Source organism: Cryptomeria japonica, chromosome 4, assembly GCF_030272615.1.
Source record: "Cryptomeria japonica chromosome 4, Sugi_1.0, whole genome shotgun sequence".
Lineage (NCBI taxonomy): Eukaryota > Viridiplantae > Streptophyta > Pinopsida > Cupressales > Cupressaceae > Cryptomeria > Cryptomeria japonica.
Genome location: NC_081408.1, coordinates 376,700,589 through 376,709,271, shown reverse-complemented (window position 1 = coordinate 376,709,271; position 8,683 = coordinate 376,700,589).

The following is an 8,683-nucleotide window of genomic DNA, read 5'->3' as shown; positions in this document are numbered from 1 at the left end:
ATATCAAAGAGGGGCAAAAAGTAGACACCTAAAATTAATTAAATTGATAATATTGTGTCTCAAGGTTAATTAAATCAAATTTAATTAATCTTATCTCTATAGTCCAATAATTAATTTATCAATAAATTAATTAATTTCCCCATTCTTCTAAATTCCTCTTAGTAGATTAATCTTAATTAATTAACTTAACTAATGCAATTCCTACAAATCACTTCTCCTAATCCTCACTTAACTTAATTAATTCTTATAGAAGCATGCTTATCATTATCCTCCAATTTCATATTCATCCACTCATTCTCTCTCCTCATGTCACATCCTTCTAACTTTCCCACTTGCATTCTAATCCATCATTAACTCACCTAATCAATCTCCTTAATCATTTGCACATCCCTAATCACCTTGATCCTTTCAAAGAAATTCAAATTATTTGAATCTCCCCATGCATCCTCTTCCCAAGTATTTCTTAATTCCTTTTCTCATTTAGTCTTCACACACATCTTTTATTTTGGAATTTTTAATTCCTTTTTTCTCTTCCCAATGTACTTGGGAGCTCTTCCCCATTTACCTTGAGAGGCATGGAGATAAGAAATGTCTTTATGGCATATCTCTTGGTCTCCACACCTTGTCCTCTCAATCCATGTGCTCCCTCTCAAATCAATCTCAACCCTTCATCCCTAAGTCAATCTTGGCCTCCTCCAATCTATAAATTGGAGTCTACTCTTCTCACAAATCATCCACTTTTTTCATCCATTCTTATGTTGTCCATTTGAGAATCAAAATCCTTCATCATGTCATCATAATGCCCAAATATTCCCTCATCTAAGCCAAATCTCTCTTATCCATCATCATCATTCAAATCCAATCCAAATCCTATCCAACCAATCTTGTTGTGTGTGGAGAGCAATCCTCAATCCTCATCCAAGAAGCAAATCAAGTAGAGAAACAAGGGTGCCTCTACTTCATCAATCTCAGTCAGAGGAAGAAGTGAAGAACTAAGATATAATAATTTATTTATGTATTTGAATGCTTTTATTTATGTTTTATCTTGGTTTATGCACTAACCATTAGGCTTTAGATTTCTCCCTCTTCACTAACTTACCTTTTATAACCTAATTTTGACTTAATGGGAGTTTGATAAATATTTGTAAAGTGAGGGGCATTTTAATTTTTTAAAATTATAAATTCTCACAATCAATTTTGCATTATTAAACATTCCGTGAGATTGATTGCTCAAACAAATTTATCCAAATTTTTCGCAAATCAACCTCTCAATGGGGCATACACCATCGATAATTTTATCAACGTCAGGGGCAAAATCGATACTTGATTTTAATTTTAATTTTTCTTTGAAACAATGTTGTTCCAACATCGTCTTAAAGAGGAGCAAAATGTATACACCTAAGAATGTCTATGATTTATTAAATTAATATTTATTATTTATTTAATGATTATTCTTTTATTAAATAAATAAATTGAAAAGTTTATTTATTTTAATTCATTTATCCTATTCTTCTATTTTTAATTAATTAATTAAACATTCATTATTTAATTAATATTTTTCTTAAAGTCTTCTTAATTAAATAATTCAAAATTAGTTAAATATCTACCTTTTCCACCTCACTCTTTTCCACATCAGCTTATCTTGCCAACTCATTCTTCATGTGGCTAAATATTAATTTTCCCTATTTTTAATTAGCTACATTATCTTCAACTCCCACTTCCTATATTCCCTCCACTACTCCTACATATTTGGAGGAGGTTGTGTCCACCTCATCCTAGTCAAACTCCACTTGTCCTGTATTTCCTAGATTGTCTCCAACTATCCTATATTCTTGGAGTTTCTAACTGTGGTCAACTCTATCAAGCTGCCACTTGGATTTCTCTCCCACATTTTCCTCCATCCTATATGTGTAGGAAGAACATCTTCCACTTTTTTCTCTCACATCTCAACCAATCAAATCATAGCTAGTAACTTATCAAGATTCACTTTCAACCATTGATCTTTTCCATATGGGATTTTGCTCATGGAAAATCTATAAAAGCTACATTTTTCACTAGTTTGAATCTAATCATAATCTTGCACTCCAGTCATTTTAGATAATTTTGAGCATTTTCATGATGTGCCTTGGGATTAGCTTAGATACCATATAGCTTCATAATATTATTTTGCATATTTAGCTTGCATTTAGAAATCAAAGACTATTGTCCGTTCATTTTTGTCATCTTGAATATCATTATAGTTGAGTGTGAGACCAATCAAGTCATATAATTCAAGAGAAGAAGGTGATAGGACACAATAGGACAACAAAGGGGAGTTTATTTCTTTTGAAATTATTTCCTGTATTTTGTTTCATTGGTAATCTAGGAGCTCTCATAGTTTCTATTTTATTTTCTAGGTTACACATTAATCTATCAAGTCTACATTAGTATTATTATATTATCATCATTATATTTTTATTTTATATTTGTTCTTATCCTTATCCTTGAGAAAAAAGTGCTTCAATCCCTGATAATTAATAATATTAGATTGAGATGATTACAAAGTTAATGATTACATGATGGAGGTAGACAAAATTGATTAATTAGTTAAACTCATAGTGAGTGGTTGTTGAGAGGTGGAAGTGAAGATATAATTAGCTTTAAATAATTACAAAATATTTAATTGAGTGCATGAGAGGATAAAATAAATAAAATGTTTTTTTTTTTTTCATGTGTTTAAGTGTCACAAACATGTCAAATTAAATGCTCGTAGTTTATATTGAGAGATTTTTTTTGCATCCATGTGTGAGTGTAATAGGTCTTTAGTGTAATGAGACTCTCTTAAAATCTCTCAATAGCCTACCAAAATATTTTAGGAAATCCCCCTTTCTATGACTCTAAATAACTAGGTTAGGTACTTAATGCACAACCTACTTTATCATTATGACTTTGTAAAGAGTTATACCCATACCTCATAATAAATTTTAAAAGATGCAATAAAATGTTAGTTGGAGTTAATCGAGTGACCTTAGAAAAGTATTATGTTTTATTCTTGTGAGTACTATTTAAATGTAAAGAGTGGTAAGTGATAGGAGATGAATGATTGTTAATTGATCAACTCAATATTTAAGCCTAACAAATAATCACATGATTTGTAGCTAGTTTTTAAAGTTGTGAATTACCATATTGGTGAAATTTGCATACCCATGTCAACTCACATTTAATTTTGTCTGCATTTTGAGAGAATGTTTTAATGTTACAAATTGTTAAACGAAGCAATCTTATCCAAAGTTGGGTGTATTCTCCTTAGCCTTCACTTATCCCTATTTATGGTTATTCCCACATCTTTACTATACTTTATACATTCGTATATATATACATTCAATATTATTGCACCTCCCATATCCAAATAATTATTCTTACATAAACTTCATCGTTCAATTATCCTAGGTCATACATATGATTACATATTTGATCCCTTAATTTCTAAAACTCAAATTTGAATTTAGCCAATTCCTATCCATTTCACTAACCATTATGCTCTAATGAAAGAAATGTTTGCATGAATTGTTGCTATTTAAGTATTTAAAGGTGTCCAATTATATGTTAAACTAAAAAAATATTTTTCTAATTAACTATTTAATTAATTGGGTTCCTTTTCATACTAGTATACTTAAGTTTATTTAGGTCATGTGCTTTTTTATCTCAAGTATATGATCAAGACACATATCATGATCTAACTTTATCTTCACTTAGAGTTTCATCTAGAATTTATTCATCCTATATAAAGGGTAATTCATTATCATTGCATTATGCAAAATTCATTCATTGTGAATAATGTTTTTTTTGCATCAATAGACAATTTGGCTTACACAATAATTCTATTGTCGTTTATCTCTATTTGTGACAAGTGTTTGATTTCAAGTGATTTTTGGAAGTTGTGAGGTTGAGGATTCAATTCCAACATGGTATCAAAGCTCTAGATTTGTAATTCCATTTGCATTTTTTTGAGAGATTTGGCACTGGGCAATCAAAACGTGTATGCTAGAGCAAACCAAACCCAATTGTTACATTTGTCTATCTAAATGCTAAATTCAGAAAGAAAATTTTGGGATAATACTTTTGGGTCTTGAGATACACAACTAAAAATTTGTACAACCATACATTGCAACTGCCATTAAACCTACATGTCAATATCGTATGGTAGAGATAGAATCTAGTTTTTAATTTTTTTTTTAAAATAAGAATTTTGTATGTCTTTCATAAGGTGCAAACTATACCCTATGACAAGCATACATCACATAGCCACAAGGTGGTTTCCACATGGTATCATTGATGGTATAACCTCACCGATAAACTTTTTCAACTAGTAGACGAATATTTAGCCATGGTAGTTTTGTTCACTTAATAGATAGTGACATAGTATTGGCTAACTTTTAAATACTAGCAAACACATAATTATTCTTTAGTTTTTTCAATGGTTTATGACCTATTCTTAGTGGTTATGACAAACAAGATGATAATTTTTCCTACTACCAATGACTTTTCTAGAATAGTGAAATTTTACACCATATAGGTCCAATATTTTGGCCAATAGTAAGCAGATTTTGATGCCCTATCTTTTTTTATGTCAACTGTGTGATCCAACAATCACTTTCCTTAGCTCTAATTTTTCTTATAGGAGTTGTTTTTTATATTTGGCATAAATTGGGCATATGATGCCAAAAATTAGCAAACAAGATATCATTAGAGAGCTAGTTCCAAGTATTTTTCAATGGTTAGGTTTTTCTTTAGATTTTATTGCTAGTACATTTTATTACTTGTCAAAGTTGGATATTTTTTTTAGCTCCCCAACAATATTTTGTATTCCTTCATATTAGAAATAGATCCCACCATATGAAGTCATGATAGACCCAAAGTGTCAAGATATCGGTCCCACAAAGACATGTGGAAAGATCTCGCTGAATTAAATTTTGGTGGTAGGCCTCCCTTGGAGAAAATACAATAGACTTAAAAGCAATGTGATTCAATGGAAAGAACTCGACTATGATAGGGCCCACTAAATCACTTGTTACATGAATCAATATCAAAGATTCATAACTTTGTATCTTTTAGGTGGGGCCACTCCAATGAACTAGCAATACAAAGGCTTTACACAATATAATAAAGAGTTGACAGTTGGAAACAATTCAAATTGATTATAGGGACCACAATATAAGGCATTTTATTGTCAAGACAAGAAAAATTATAGTGCTATTATATTGTTTGCATTATCGATCATTACCTTGATATGAGGACTTGGTCCTTCAAATTTGGGCTCCTTTGTATTAAGGAGCAATTCTCTTCATCTCTTCCTCAACAAAACATAAGAAAAATAATATTTTCGCAATTGAATATGAATATATGTTTTAATTTATTCATGATTATTTAAATTTTGTCTCCACATACCAATAAACGGTATTTGAAATGAATATATAGAACTAGTGTGATTTCATGGTAATGTATGCACTAAAATGGTTGATAAACTAGGCCTAAAGAAGATAACATATACGGCTTTATATAAGGTGTCTTGGTTGGAAAAAGGACACTAGGTATTAGTAAATGAACAATAGTGAGTGGAATTTCAAAAATGAAGTTACAAAGACCAATTAACATGTGATGTTATGCCAATGGATTGTTGTCACAAAAGTTGCATCCTTGGTGATTAGGCTTGATCACCAACCTTGTGAAACTTGGAAACAACCTCCCAAGTGTGGGACTTGTAGAAGTGAGGTTGAGTCTTCAAAGAAGGTCGTCTTCCTTTCCAATTTGATGTAGTTGTTGGACCAACCCAACACTGATAAAGCTAATCTAGGCTCTGACAGGGAAAAGGGAGAGATAGAAGGGTTGCATGAAAGAAGGGAAATAAGGTTTGCACCTAGATTGAAATTTGATCTACCCCCACCTGTAATTGCACAAAACATCAATAAAACTACCTAGAAGATACACAAATTTCTATCTAAGTCTAGCTTTCTAAGAATGAGTCAGGGTTGGAATTCTTAACAATGGTAGAGGAACAAACAATGTTCTCAGATGCCATCCTAAGAGGAGTCGACACTATCACAAATGTTGGGAAAGCAAGAAAAGATGCATTCACACAAATAGGTAAAAGAGATACACAAGTTTGCATAAACTGAAACTAGGTAAGGAGAGCCAAATCTATTAATGCGGAGACAAGGTGATTTTTTACAATTATAGAAATTGTGGATTACTATAAGAGAAAAAGAGGAGAAGATCATGTAAACATGTTACAAAATAGCCTTTATAGTTTAGGCATAACTGAGATGGTTACAACTAATGAAAACCCTAACCCCACCTGGTTTAGGTTACAAAATGTCCAAGGGGGGAGAATATGAGATCGACAGATCTAATTACATGTTGGAACACCCTTTGGAAGATGCCCTTCGACCTAGAAAAGAGAAAAACCACTCCTTGGTGAAGTAATCCTTGTCGACAAGCATGGCCGAGCACACTTATAGGGAAACAAAGTTTTTGTATTACATTGAAAAGGTATGGTGGCATCTGAAATCGGCCTACAGGGGTCACCTATGGAGTTATGGCATTGAAACTCAGTGGTTGGAGCGAGATCGGGTCTGAAATGGGCATCGATTGAGCACAGAATGTCCTCAACCATCAGGTCAAGAACCACCCTCCTGCAGAGCATTTAAAACCCAACAATCATTGTGAATTCAACCGTTCGCTATTGATTTGAGAGATTCATGCGAAGATGGATGCATGAGATCTCTCCATGTAGGCATCCATCAGGCCCAACACAAGATTAAAACATGGTCATCAGATCGAGCCTTTATGAAAATCCGACGACTGCAGATGTCCAATGTGGCACCCTAGGTCCATGTATCACTCAATGTGTTTGACTGCTGACTACATTGAGTTCTTATCCCGTGACATCTTTGTGGGTCTATTTTCACCCCGCGTGATAAGCATCCTCGTGTCTGCCTTTGTTTCCTTATCTCGCGACATCATCTGTCTCCATTTTTCTCTTCGCAGGATAATCGTCTCTTTGTTTTGGCTTCTTTGCTTCTTATCCCATGACCTTCTTTGAGCCTTCTCTTTACCCCATGGGATAAGCATTTGTCACTTTTTCTCCTTCGCTTCTTACCTCGCGACATCACATTGTTGCTCCTTTAACCTTGTGGGATAAGGTAAAAAACACTTGCCTTAGTTAACCTCTTATCCCGTGGATTACCGTTGATGTCCTTATAACCTCGTGGGATAAGCTTTCTTCTTTGCTTCAGACAATTACTTATGCCACATGCTACTGATGTTTCCTTTGAAACCTCGTGGGAGAAGTAAAAAGCACCTTTTCTCCTTGTTGATCTTATCCCGCAATAGTCTTATCCTGCAGACTTTCTTGGTGAATCCGGCCTTACTTCACCGATTGGGACCCACCACACCTTAGTTATTTTCCTATCCCATAGACTATCGTTGATGACTTTCTAACCTTGCGGGATAAGGGGAAATCCTAGCTTTTCCCTTGACAAGCTTATCCCGCGACATCCTTAGTGCATTTGTTTTATCCTGTGGGATAAGAGAAAAGCTTCCCTGCCTTTGATGTTTCTTATCTCATGCGGTCTGCTGCGTTTGAAAATCATGTGACCCGTAAGAGGAAAGGGGAAACCAGCCCACGAATGACCAAGATCCCTCCAGCCGGTTGAACTTAAAAGAATTGACCGGATGACCTGGTCAACTCAAAAAAAGAATTGGAGCCCACCCGCCTCACTTTTCTTTGTTATTTTGCTTATCCCCTGTGGCATCTGTTGTCTCCATTTATCTCTACAGGATAAGAATTCTTAGCTTTATCTTGACTTTCTTAACTCACGTGACCTTATCCTGCAAGACATCCCTGTTGAGGTTGGCACAAAAATTGCCAACATGGATGTTTGCCATGTTTTTTTAGTTAGACCTTAGTAGTTCAACATAATATTTTTCTAATTTTTAAACACAAAATATACACTCATAGGCATGCTTGGCGATCATTATGCATTGTAATAATGAATAAGACTATGTGGTCTATGCAAGATTCTTTCATATTCATAGATGCCAATTAGCTAAACACCCCTACCTTGGTCATGTTTTCGCCTTGAACATTGTACTTGCATCCATTTGCACTCACATCAGTAGGGTTATTCTATAAACCAACAAATGAATCAATACATGTGAACTATATCATTATATAATCTAACATATGCATCAAAATCAAACACATCTATCATCCACAACATCACATATAGATCAACACATGATACCATTGAAGGTATAAACTAGTTTTCACATTTAATATAATGACATGACTATGAAAGCAAAATATTGGTATGTGACATCCTTCCACACTATGAAGAGACATCGTCCCAATGTCTTATTACAACAAAGACTAAAGAGAATAAAACAAGTGTCAAGTATCACAATTTATAAAATAAAGTATCTAAACTAAGCACTCAAATTAGGGAAGGAATGCTCTATCTCTAAGACCACATCCTCTCATGTGACACTATCTACAAAATATTGGTCCCATTGGACCTTATACTGAATAATATCTCTATTTTGCAACTTAACATTATGTCTATCAATTATTTAGATGGGCTCCACCAACACTATCCCTGGATCCTATACCTATAAGTAATGCCAATCAAGTATGTGAGCCATG